The sequence below is a fragment of the Myxocyprinus asiaticus genome, chromosome 6 (genome assembly GCF_019703515.2).
Source record: "Myxocyprinus asiaticus isolate MX2 ecotype Aquarium Trade chromosome 6, UBuf_Myxa_2, whole genome shotgun sequence".
In the NCBI taxonomy this organism is placed as follows: Eukaryota; Metazoa; Chordata; class Actinopteri; order Cypriniformes; family Catostomidae; genus Myxocyprinus; species Myxocyprinus asiaticus.
In genome coordinates this window covers 37,030,890-37,042,305 of record NC_059349.1, presented here as the reverse complement: position 1 = coordinate 37,042,305, position 11,416 = coordinate 37,030,890, and the positions used below count along the sequence as shown (strand labels likewise).

General features: G+C 38.6%; 1 long non-coding RNA gene across 1 annotated transcript; it reads left to right on the top strand.

Annotated features, from left to right (window-relative positions):
- Positions 1–849: 849 nt before the first annotated feature.
- Positions 850–6,877, top strand: LOC127442242 (uncharacterized). The gene is made up of 3 exons (XR_007897454.1): positions 850–949; positions 2,602–2,698; positions 4,735–6,877. It is a non-coding gene; the product is annotated as an uncharacterized LOC127442242 (long non-coding RNA).
- Positions 6,878–11,416: the final 4,539 nt, after the last annotated feature.

The following is an 11,416-nucleotide window of genomic DNA, read 5'->3' as shown; positions in this document are numbered from 1 at the left end:
AACTCTAGTCAGTGTTTGACATTATAAGAGTTTAAGGTGTATATTACATGTTCTGTCTTCAAATGACAGTAAAGAATAGGCCTGCAGGAAAATCCAACTGATTTTAGAAAGCCATCAATGCTCTGCAGGCTTGTTAAATGTATAAAACCAGGTTTAGCTCCTAATGACAGAGCAAAGGAGTAATTACTGGTTGGGGCTGTATCAGGTGTTCGCTGCAGTTGTGCTTTTAGAAATGTGCTGAGCCTTCTGGCTATATTACAAACGCTTACAGGAACACATTAGGACACAAAGACACCATGAAATAGCATTCCTTTAAGGAGCAACTAAGGCAATGCAGTGACAGGTGTACCGACTCCCACATACAAGTGCACATGCACACTGGGATTTGAGCTGCATTTAGTTAAGTGAAAGACTGAAAGGACTGTTTTGGTGGGGCCTCTGGTCTGTGTTGCTCTGCGTTATACACCCAAAGTGACAGACGTGCAGACTCCCCTATTGTGTGCACAATGCCGTTGGGCCTCTTATTCTCTGGGGGGGGGGGCTAATACAAGGTCGCGTGCCCCACTTTCAAAGCAGCAGATGGGATATGAACCCCTCTCGCTGCTCTGAACCTCCATACAGAAGGGCAGAGGGTGTGTACCCCACCTGCCAAGACCACACAAAAGCCAGGCTGCAACGTCACAAAGACCGAGATGAGCCTGCAGACTTTTGAACTTAAAGCTGATTTTCATGCAGTGCCAAGCGTGTAAACATGGAACATACAGATATTCAAAACGGGGCTCATCGGGGGTCACATGAATATTAACAACACACATCTGCCCTTGATTCTTCTCGCCCTCCTCTGTTCCTCTTTGCAAAATTCAGTTTGCATATGGACGGAAGAATAACAAATAGCTTACAAAGCTAAATTTCCAGCCCTGTTGTCTGTCTGAAGTGGTCTATGAGAAAGGTAATATGATTTGTCAGTTTAAGGGAGCATGAAAATGGATTTAGAGCTAATTCCTGTGGAACTTCTGGAATTAAAGTTAGGATTTGTGTTCATAAATTCTGGAACTTTACATTAAGGTTCCCTTTGTTAAGGGTTTATAAAGGGGTTCATCAACTGTTGAGTCATTTGCAAATACATTAAAAATCATTGATATGCAGTTATAACAACATGAAGAAAAAGGGTGACTATACAAAAGTGAGCCATTTTACCTCATATGTTATAAATGCTTAAGAAATTCACTTATTTATACTTGTATTCATCAAAAACATAAAATGCCCTAATTCGTGATTTATGTCACAATGCAGTAAACTAGACTCTTATAGAGATTAAAAGGAGGGATTATGTCATTTTGCTACAGTCCACTTTGTGTATATATTAATAAATGTAATGTCGTGACTCATTTGTGTTTTTACCTTCCTGGTCACTTTGATGTCACAGAAATGGTGCTATTTCGAGTGGTGTCCCAAATTAACTAGTTCTAGTTACTCATCTGCAAAAACATTTTCAGGTCATTCATATAATTAAGCCTAATGACCATTAAACCAGACGGAACTTTATATACATAGGTTGCAATGTATATTGTAAATTTTTCATACTGTATGTGTCCACTTTACATTTTTTAGGTTACTAATGTTGAAGATGTGTTCTTAAGCATTTATAACATGTGAGGTAAAATTGTTCACCATTTGGCAGGTGTTGCATTAAAGTCACTCTTTTTCTGCATGTTGTAGTAACTGCATATTAACAATGTATAATTCATCTGTAAATGAATTATTAGTGATTAATAGACCACTTCATAAACCCTTAACAATGGGAACATTAATGTTAAGTGTTGCCATAAGTTCTTAGCAGCTAAGAGGCTATACAACTTGTTATCATCATCCTCAACCATTATACTTTTTGACTTTTCACAACATGCTTGAAAAACTCAATTCACCTATATTTTCACATTCTTTTGTAAATGATTGTAGATGATTCACTTTAAGAGATATTTCATCCAAAAAAAGAAAATTCTGTCACTACTTACTCACACTTACTATGTTGTTCCAAACCATTACAACTTTTTTCTTCATGGAATACAATTGACAATTACATTTTAATATTTGGTTCAAACCCTTTAAGTTTTTGTTTTTAATTTCAGATTATGCACACTAGTACTAAAACAACATTGAAAATGACCTTGTGACACAGTAATCAAAACTATAACATTATTTAACTCTATTTTGTGATATATAACTAAATATTATAAACCCAAAGCAAATATATTGACTGTTGCTGTAGATAGATGCATGTATTACATAAGGGGGTATTTGGCAGTCGTCTGATGTGATTATGAATGGTGCAGACGTCTAATGTCTAGATGACATCATTGTGCTGTGTCACATCACAGTCTGGTGTCTGTATGCATCTCATCTGTGTGTGTGCTGCAGAACATTCAAGGAAACAATAGATTTTACCTCCTTTAGGGAACATCAGAACATCTCAACCCATCAGAGTCTAAGCCCTGCAATTATACGTCTCTCTCTCTCTCTCTCTCTCTCTCTCTCTCTCTCTCTCTCTCTCTCTAGAATTTTCCAGAAATACATTAATGCCTCTTCTCTCCCTCTCCACAGATTTTCTCCTTGTAAAGCACTGCTAATTGCTCTGATGAGAGTGCTTCGTGTTGATTTCTTTGACTGATTTCTGCACCTGCTCCTGGATCTCTGAGGGGTAATTTTAGCACTTTGTTTCCCCATTCTGCAAAATAGGAGAGCAATCCAAAAAGAATGCACAATAATCCCATTCTATCCTTCATCCATATTTGATATTAAAGAAATAATTCACCCAAAAATGATAATTCTCTCATCATATATTATCCTTATGTTATCTCAAACTCTTGTGACTTTATTTCTTACATGGAACACAAACAAGTAAGTAACAGATAAAGGACGGACAAGGAGGAGGCGGGAACTGGCTGAACAGTAAACATAAAGTTAAGAAACTCAACATAAAACAAACATAAACAAACTCAGACACACATGCAATGTGGCCGCATGCATCTCTCTCTCTCTCTCGAACTGGTGCCTCTGGCTCCCCTTTATCTCACTCTCCCGCTGATCATCTGATTCAGCGCCGGCCGTCATCGTCACGGCCCGGCCACGCCCTCCTCTTCGTCACACTCCTCCCCCGCCCGATTCAGGCTGGGGTGCCACCGTTCTGACCAACTCCCCCCCCCCCATCTCTGGAGGGGAGAGGCTGCTCTTCCATCCGTTCTGTCAGCCGGTGGTCCACCCCGCCTCCTGTGAACCTGGGGGAGAGACGAGGGGAGGCGTGGGGAAAGGGAAAGGGCGAGCGGAGACACAGAGAGAGAGAAAGAGAGAGAGAGAGAGAGAGAGAGAGAAGAGAGAGAGAAGAACTTGCTCGCCGGCTCCCGGACGTGTTGTCGCCTGGTCCTCAACCACTCTTCCGCCCTCTGGTGAACGCCATTTCGCTCCTCCCCCGGCGGATGGCAGCAAGTCCTCCGGCCCCTCGTGGATGGAACTGCTCCTCTCCCTCTTCGGCAGACGGCAGTGGTTCCTCCGGCTCTCGGCACCCGGCAGCGACCCCTCCGTCCCCAGGAATACGGCCGCGGCTGCTCCCCTGTCGGATTGCAGCGACGAGGACTCCACGACAGCGCATCCCTCCTCCCTCCCAAGTTTTGGCACCACTGTAACAGTATAAGGATGGGCAAGGAGGAGGAGGGAACCGGCTGAACAAAAACGTAAGTTTAATGTCAAAACTCAAACAACATGAAACAAACACAGACACACATACAATGCGGCCGCATGCATCTCTCTCTAACTGGTGTCTCCGGCTCCCTTTTATCTTGCTCTCCCGCTGGTCAGCTGATTCAGCGGCAGCCATGCATCGTCACTGCCCGGCCACGCCCTACTCCTCGTCACAAAGTAGTACATTGTAATGGAGATATTATGTCTGTTTGTCCATAAAATGCAAGTGAATAGTGACCAAATTTTCAAGCTCCAGTGGTTTAATCCATGTCTTATGAAGCAATCGGTTGATCCAGTTGGTTTTGGGTGAGAACAGACCAAAATGTAACTCCTTTTTTACTGTACATCTTGCCAATGCAGTCTCTAAGCTCGATCATGATTTCAAGCTTGATTACACTTACAAGCGCTTGACACATGCACAGAGCACTGGATGGCAATAGAAAGTGTAATTGAGCTTGACATCATGATAGCCAAGGAGACTGCAGATGACAAGATTTGTAGTGTAAAAGGAGTTATATTTTGGCCTGTTTTCACCCCAGTTCGATTGGATTGCTTCAAAAGACATGGATTAACCACAGAAGTCTTATAGATTACCTTTATGCTGCCTTTATGTCCTTTCTGGAGCTTGAAAATTTGGTCACCATTCACTTGCATTGTATGGACAAAAGCATTTAATTTCATCATCAAAATATTTTTGTTTGTGTTCCATGGAAAAATGAAAGTCAAAGGGGTTTGAAACAATATATGGGTGAGTAAATGATAGGAGAATTATCATTTTTGGGTGAATTATTCCTTTAAAGCTGTGTCAATGCCGAATTATTTTGTGATCTCATTTTTTTTGGTGTGTGTAACATTCCTTTCTAGAGGATTTTATCAGTGAAACTGTGGTCACTCACACTCAGTGGCCTTAAAGTGATAGTCCTCCCCAAAATAGAAATGCATTAATTATTTACTCACCCTCATGTTATTCTAAACCCATATGACTTTCATTCTTTTTAGTACACAAAAGGAGAAATTTTGAGAAAATATTCTGTTCGCTGATGTCATAAAATGGCATTGGACGGTGACCACCAAAGACCCGGGTATGAGTCCAGCAAAGCACACGAGTCAACATGTGAGCCAAAAATGTAATAGAAGTGCCACAAAATGATGTGGTTGCTTCAGCTTTTTCTCACGTTTGCTTTTACGTCTTAGGTTTAGGTGTAGGGTTTAGAGTAGAGATGTCAGTTTTGTTTATTTAAAACTAGAAAAACAGACAAAGTTTTTAAGGTTAATGCTCTATCAATATCAAATGTTTTCTTTATGACATTATTGGTTAGGTTTAGGTTAGGTTTAGGTTAGGTTTAGGTTAGGGAGGTAGGTTTTGTTCATTTAAAACTCCATAAACTCCATACAGCATTAACATTTAAAAACCCTACTCTTTTTGTCAGAATATTTAACTTGCTTTTAATATTTCACCTTGAAACTGCAGCGATACGTGTAATGAACTATGTAATTTCATTTTACAAAAATGTTGCCACAGTCACATAATTTTCATGAGATCATGCTGGCATTATCCAAGTTTGTTATTCTGACTTTGCAAAAATTGGTCTGGTACAATTTTAATTCGAAATAAGCATTTGCAGGACATTTTAAAAAGATGAATTATTGTTTGATGAAGTATTCCTATCTCTCAGGTAGGTCCTTCAAGGTAGCCTGGAGAGGTGAGGAGTCCAAGTCACATCAGCTACTTACTGGGGTACCTCAGGGCTCAGTGCATGGGCCACTTCTCTTCTCTATATACACAACATCACTGAGACCCAGTGGCGAATTCTCAGGGCCAGCAAATCCTTCTCTGCTGGCGTAACATGCCTAATAAATAATATTTTTTCATCCTTTCATTCTCATTGACCTTTTTGCCTGTGTATTTTCAATCACCGTCAACTCCTAATTAATCTAATGTATGGTGCTTCTCAATCGGAAGGCTACAGCCTAGTTAGGCGGTGTCATTCCTAAACCAGTCCTTCTGAGGCTGTGGGCTAGGCTCGTCCTCAGCATTTAGCACTAGAATGAGATGGTCTAGTAAGTGTGGATGGCAAACCATATGCTTAGAACCATGTGATATTTTACTTTGTTTAGAAAATCCAAATACTTCAGAAAATGAGAAATATGTTCTTACTCTCTACATTATTTTTGCAAAAATGTTTATTCACAAAGCTAGAGTCACTCAAAAAAGCCTTTACTACATTTTGCAACACTGATCTTAGAATTTATATTGAAACCCTTTCAAATATGAAAATACTAGACATATAAAAACTATAAAACTTGTAAAACTTTTCAAATTCATGTAATTGCCATTTTATTTATTTATTTGTTATGTGCTTTTTATCTTCTAATTTGTTGTATTGTCTAAACTACTTGCCCTTTTTATTTTTCTACAGATTGTCATTGCTGCAAATGCAAATCAAACTTGAAGAGAAAAAAAAAAATGGCTGCGTCATAAAGGTTTCTGCCTCCGCGGTCATGCGACTAGTTTTCTGCAATTTTATTAAATAATTTGGGACATGTGCAAGGGATTGAGGGTGTTTGAAGGCCACGAAGGATGCACTTGATGCATCCTCCAAAATATGGCAAACAAAGTCTGCGTAATCAGCCTGCCTTCCAAGGGTCCTCACAACTGAGACGTCCTTTGATGGTTCTTGATGACATAGCAGCCAAGATATCCAGCCTAATGAGGCTGAAACCTTCTGATTGAGAAGCAACTATTTCCTGTTGAAACAGGAAGTTTGGTCAGGACATATGGATGGGTTTACCCCTTTAATCTAAAAAAACATTAGCTTCAGTAAAGTCACAGCCATGGACCATGGTTTGCTGCCTGCTAGTCGATTGCAGGTAGTAATAGGGGGAGGGAAATTCTCATTACTTAGAGCATTTGATTGGACAGAAATCTGTGTAGTGCAAGATAAGTCATCAATTTTTATAAAATGTTTCTGAAAGACTGTAGATTTAAAATGCGTATATCTGCTAAAGGTTTATTTTGTCAACTTTTAGGAGTAGCCTACACTAGCATATAGACATGGACTGAAAGCCACAAAACTCCCATTTTGATTTCATGGGGTCTTTAAATAAAGAGCTGTCCACTTCTGTCAACCATTAAACTTGTCCTGGCGTGTGTGTGCTGATGCAGATGTACTGTATTACACTGCCCTCATATACAGTGCTAGCAGATATATTGCAGACTGCAGTGGTACAGCTGTACGCTCGAGCAGCATATCAAAGCTATCAATTACCCTTGCACGTAAGTACTCAAGGACTCACAGTATTTCAGCTTCGAACTGTTCACCCTGCTGCTTTCAAATGCATTAAATGTGTCTATTTGGAAATCACGACTAAACTCAAGGAGAGAAAACACTGTTTAGAGGAACCCATTGTAATTGAATGGTGTATTTGAGGACAGAGGGAAAAGGGTGAGCAGGCAACAGGAAGTCCATTGAAGGATGTGATGTGTAACCTAATTCCTTACTGAGCAGACTGCTGCATAGCAAACAGAGAAATGACGGCAAGCACTAGTGTCAGCATTGATTTTCTGTCGGGTTTATATTGATTCAATGCTGGCATAAGTAGAGGAACTTTTTTCCTGCTTTGCAACTCCAGTTTATTAAGTAGATCTAAAATGTGATTATTTATCAGTTTATTTGGTGTTGAAATTATAAACACACATTTTTAAATCCAGAAGTTTTTAAAAATAAATTGTATCCAGTGTTATACAGCAGTTAGTCTGGTCCTCTAGTCTGATCCTGTGGATACGAGCAGTTTTTGTATTCCGGGTTCAATACAAGTTAAGCTCAATCGACAGCATTTGAGGCATAATATTGATTACCACAAAAAATTATTTCGACTTGTCCCTCCTTTTCTTTAAAAAAAGAGCAAAAATATGGCTTATAGTAAGGCGCTTACAATAGAAGTGAATGGGACCAATCTGTAAATGTTAAAATACTCACTGTTTCAGAAGAATAGCCATAAGACATAAACAATATGCATATTAACATGATTTTAGAATGATAAAATTGCTTACTAACTTTTTCTGTGTAAAGTTATATCCAATTTCACAACTTCGTTGCCATGACGTAATGCCGTAAACACTGTAATCTTTATAGCTTTAATAATACGTACATTTTAACAGAAGAATTAAAGTAAGTGCTTTTTTAAAATTACAAGCTTCACATTTCTGTCTTTTAAACAATCCAAAAATTGGCCCCATTCACTTCCATTGTACGTGCCTCACTTTAACCTTGGGTTTTATTTTTTTTTAAAGAAAAGGATGGACGAAATGAATTTTTGTGGTAATCAACATTATGCCTCAAATGCTGCCGACTGAGCTTAACTTGAACTGAACCCAGAATAGGCTATTCCTTTAAACAGTTATTTCTACTCGATCTAACACTTCACAATGACTTTCATTGGTGTAACATAATTAAGTTGATTCAGTCATTTTAAATAATATTTTTGCCATGAATAAGACCACTTATTTTAAATGACACATGAAGGACATTTTTTTACAAAATGTTTTTTTTTTGACAGCGTACTTGATATTAATTTCTGTTTATAGAACTGTTGTATAAAAAGGCCTGCAGTGTCGTTCCTACACCTGACTCACAGCCGTTCTGATATTCAGTAAAAGTGTACTCTTACTAAAGTGAGATTGCTTAATTAATTCCAGTCTGCAAAGGACTCTCACACTAAATGCTCCCAGGTACCTCTCCAAAGTATGTAGGCAGTTACGTAACACAATCAATGTTTTTTTCTGTTTGAGGAACAGTATAACTTTCCAGTGTGCTAAGACTGACAACAGTTTATTGGAACCAAACAATGTGCAGGTATTTGCTACTCACAAAGAAAATATTCCATGAACGTGTAAGAGAAACAGCAGTTTCTGGGTATTCCAAAAACCCCAAGGCTTCCATTAGCTTTGTGTCTGATACTGGATGCTGGTAATACAGTATTAGACATACCAGAGATGTCATTGGTTAGTAGGTTCAGACTTACAAGGGTATATTGTAACACATAGTTATGTGTAATGAAAGCTCAATGTAAGCATTCCTTCGGTAGCAGAAATACTGCAATCCTTCATGCCTGTGTGCCAGATATTTAGAATGCACTGTTATGACTTCAAACTTTTATGAACTTTGATGTTTATTTATATTGGCAGTTCCTAAGATGTGTGTAACTTTTTCAATGATTCTGTACAATCTGGTTCTGTGTCACTATCAGAACATTGCTCTGTTCATTTGAGCATCCCGACCAGCCTGACATGGCAACACTGGCACAACCACTGGTGTGAGTTTGAGGCTGAACAATCTGTTTGCTGGCCAATTGTGGACAGGGGGAGTGTTTTGAAAGCCCATTTGAAAAGTTTTTGCATTATTTTTGCAATTCTGTTTTTAATGTGTTTAATGAAAGCCATACTTAAAATGTTGCATTAGAGGTGGTTTGGGTTCCAGTAAAGAAATCTTACCTTCATAATGTGTGAAATTAAATCACATCCTCAGTAAAATCTCAAGGGTGTTTTATATGTATCCTAACATTTTTAATTGGCTACTGTATTAAATGGTCTCCTGATGGTTTGCTGGCTCAAGTCTGAACCTCTGCCTGAAATGGTGCCACTCTTCTGCTGTAAATCATTTATTGCTGTCATCTTGTTTTATTGAAAACTAAATTTTCCCAGATCACTAGGACAGGAAGCCACAGACTCATGCCATAGCTCAAGGAGTTTATCACCTGAATTATGGATGTGTGTATATATGTGCTGTATCTGTGTATGAAAAATAAGAAATCTTTCACTGAATTCGTTAAGAGGTACAGCTTATGATTTATTCAGGCTTTGTTTTTTATTCCCTGGATTATTTCAGCTCACTTTCATAATTATGTGACTTTCTCCAACTTATTGCTGCTTTGAAGAGGTGCACATTGCTGGCAGTGGTAATTCATCATTTGGGCTGCTTTGTTTTACTCACTTAATTTAATGGAACTCAGCAACATGCTGTCCTGCCTCATTGGTCATGTGGCCCATGTGAACTTTCTTCTTGATCAGCTGTTCTAACCTACTCTACTGCTTTTCTCTGATTAAACACTAACTTTGTTGAGTTTGTTTCAAGGAAGTAGAGTTACAGAATTTCAGACCTGATACGAATGTTAAAGAGATAGTTCACCCAAAAATGAAAATGTACTCACCCTCATGCCATCCCAGATGTGTATGACTTTCTTTTTTCAGCAAAACACAAATGAAGATTTTCAGTGCAAGTGAATGGTGACCAGACCTTTGAAGCTCCACAAATCACATAAAGCCAGCAAAAAAGTAATCCATAAGACTCCAGTGGTTAAATCCATATCTTCAGAAGCTAAATTATAGGTGTGGGTGAGAAACAGATCAATATTTAAGTCCCCTTTTTTAACCATAAATCTCCACTTTCACTTTCAAAATGTGAATGTAAAAGTGAAACTGAAAGTGGCGATTTATAGTAAAAAAGGACTTAAATCATAAATCTTCATTTGTGTTCTGCAGAAGAAAGAAAGTCATACACTTCTGGGATGGCATGAAGGTGAGTAAATGAAAGAATTAAAATTTTTGGATGAACTATCCCTTTAACATACATTCAACATTCATGCTTTTTTATTGCTCTGGAATTCACAAATAAGCATTATTTAGATATCAACTTTGCCTCAGATGTTTCTCATAAACTTTCATAGGAAAAATAAAAGAAGTGAAAAGAAATGTTAGAGTTCACATTGAAATCTCTGGCTTTTGATTACAGACTTTGATATCTTGGCAAATCTGAGCAGTCTGAGCCACTTTCACACATAAAACCTGGTAAATTGCAGTGTGTCCAATTTGATGACATTTTTTGACTCAAAAAGGGCTCCAGTAACTGAATCCTTTCTGTTTTACGTTGACACGTCCTGACCTCATAATGCTCAAACTGTTAATCTTCTGACTCTTTTGACTTTTTAAGTAATGTTACAACTTCTCATTCAGAGAAATAGCCATACATTTTCTTAAAAAGCAAATTAACGTGAATGTGAAAGCAACTTTTGTTGAGATCTCATCTGAAACACAACAGGAGGCACATGTGAGATTACAAAGGTCTTTTTCTCAGGAAAAGAAAAAATCTATTTGTTCAACACTTAATCTAATGCTTTCTAGGAGAAAGAAACAGAGATATTTACAAGATTTTGCTTGTGAGTGTCCTTTCCTTTGGGAATAGTCTTCGTCATCAGGTCATCCAATTGCAAATTAGTACATCTTATAGCACCAATAACAAGAATATTTAAACATAACATCAGATCCAAGGTAATGAGACAGCTGTGTGTTGCCGTCAAGGTGACGGTGAGGGGCCATGTGTCACATGCGTTGGTGTGTGCTGACGCTGGGAGACTCATAGACATGCATCAGTTTCCGGCTCAGATTCACTGTATTCATCCTATGATTACTCTGTGCGTCTGATTTATGGCTAGAGACCAGGAAACCTGGCTGCTGCTGTTGTCAGGGCAACTGAGTTCAACTCCCTGTTTTCAAAACATTCTGTTCATGAGCATTTGGGTGCCTACACACTATAAAGTTGGATGGACAGGAACATACTGTATAAGATGCATTTTGAGGGTGTGGAATGAGTATGGTGAGTTTGAAATCAAGCACAGCAAATTG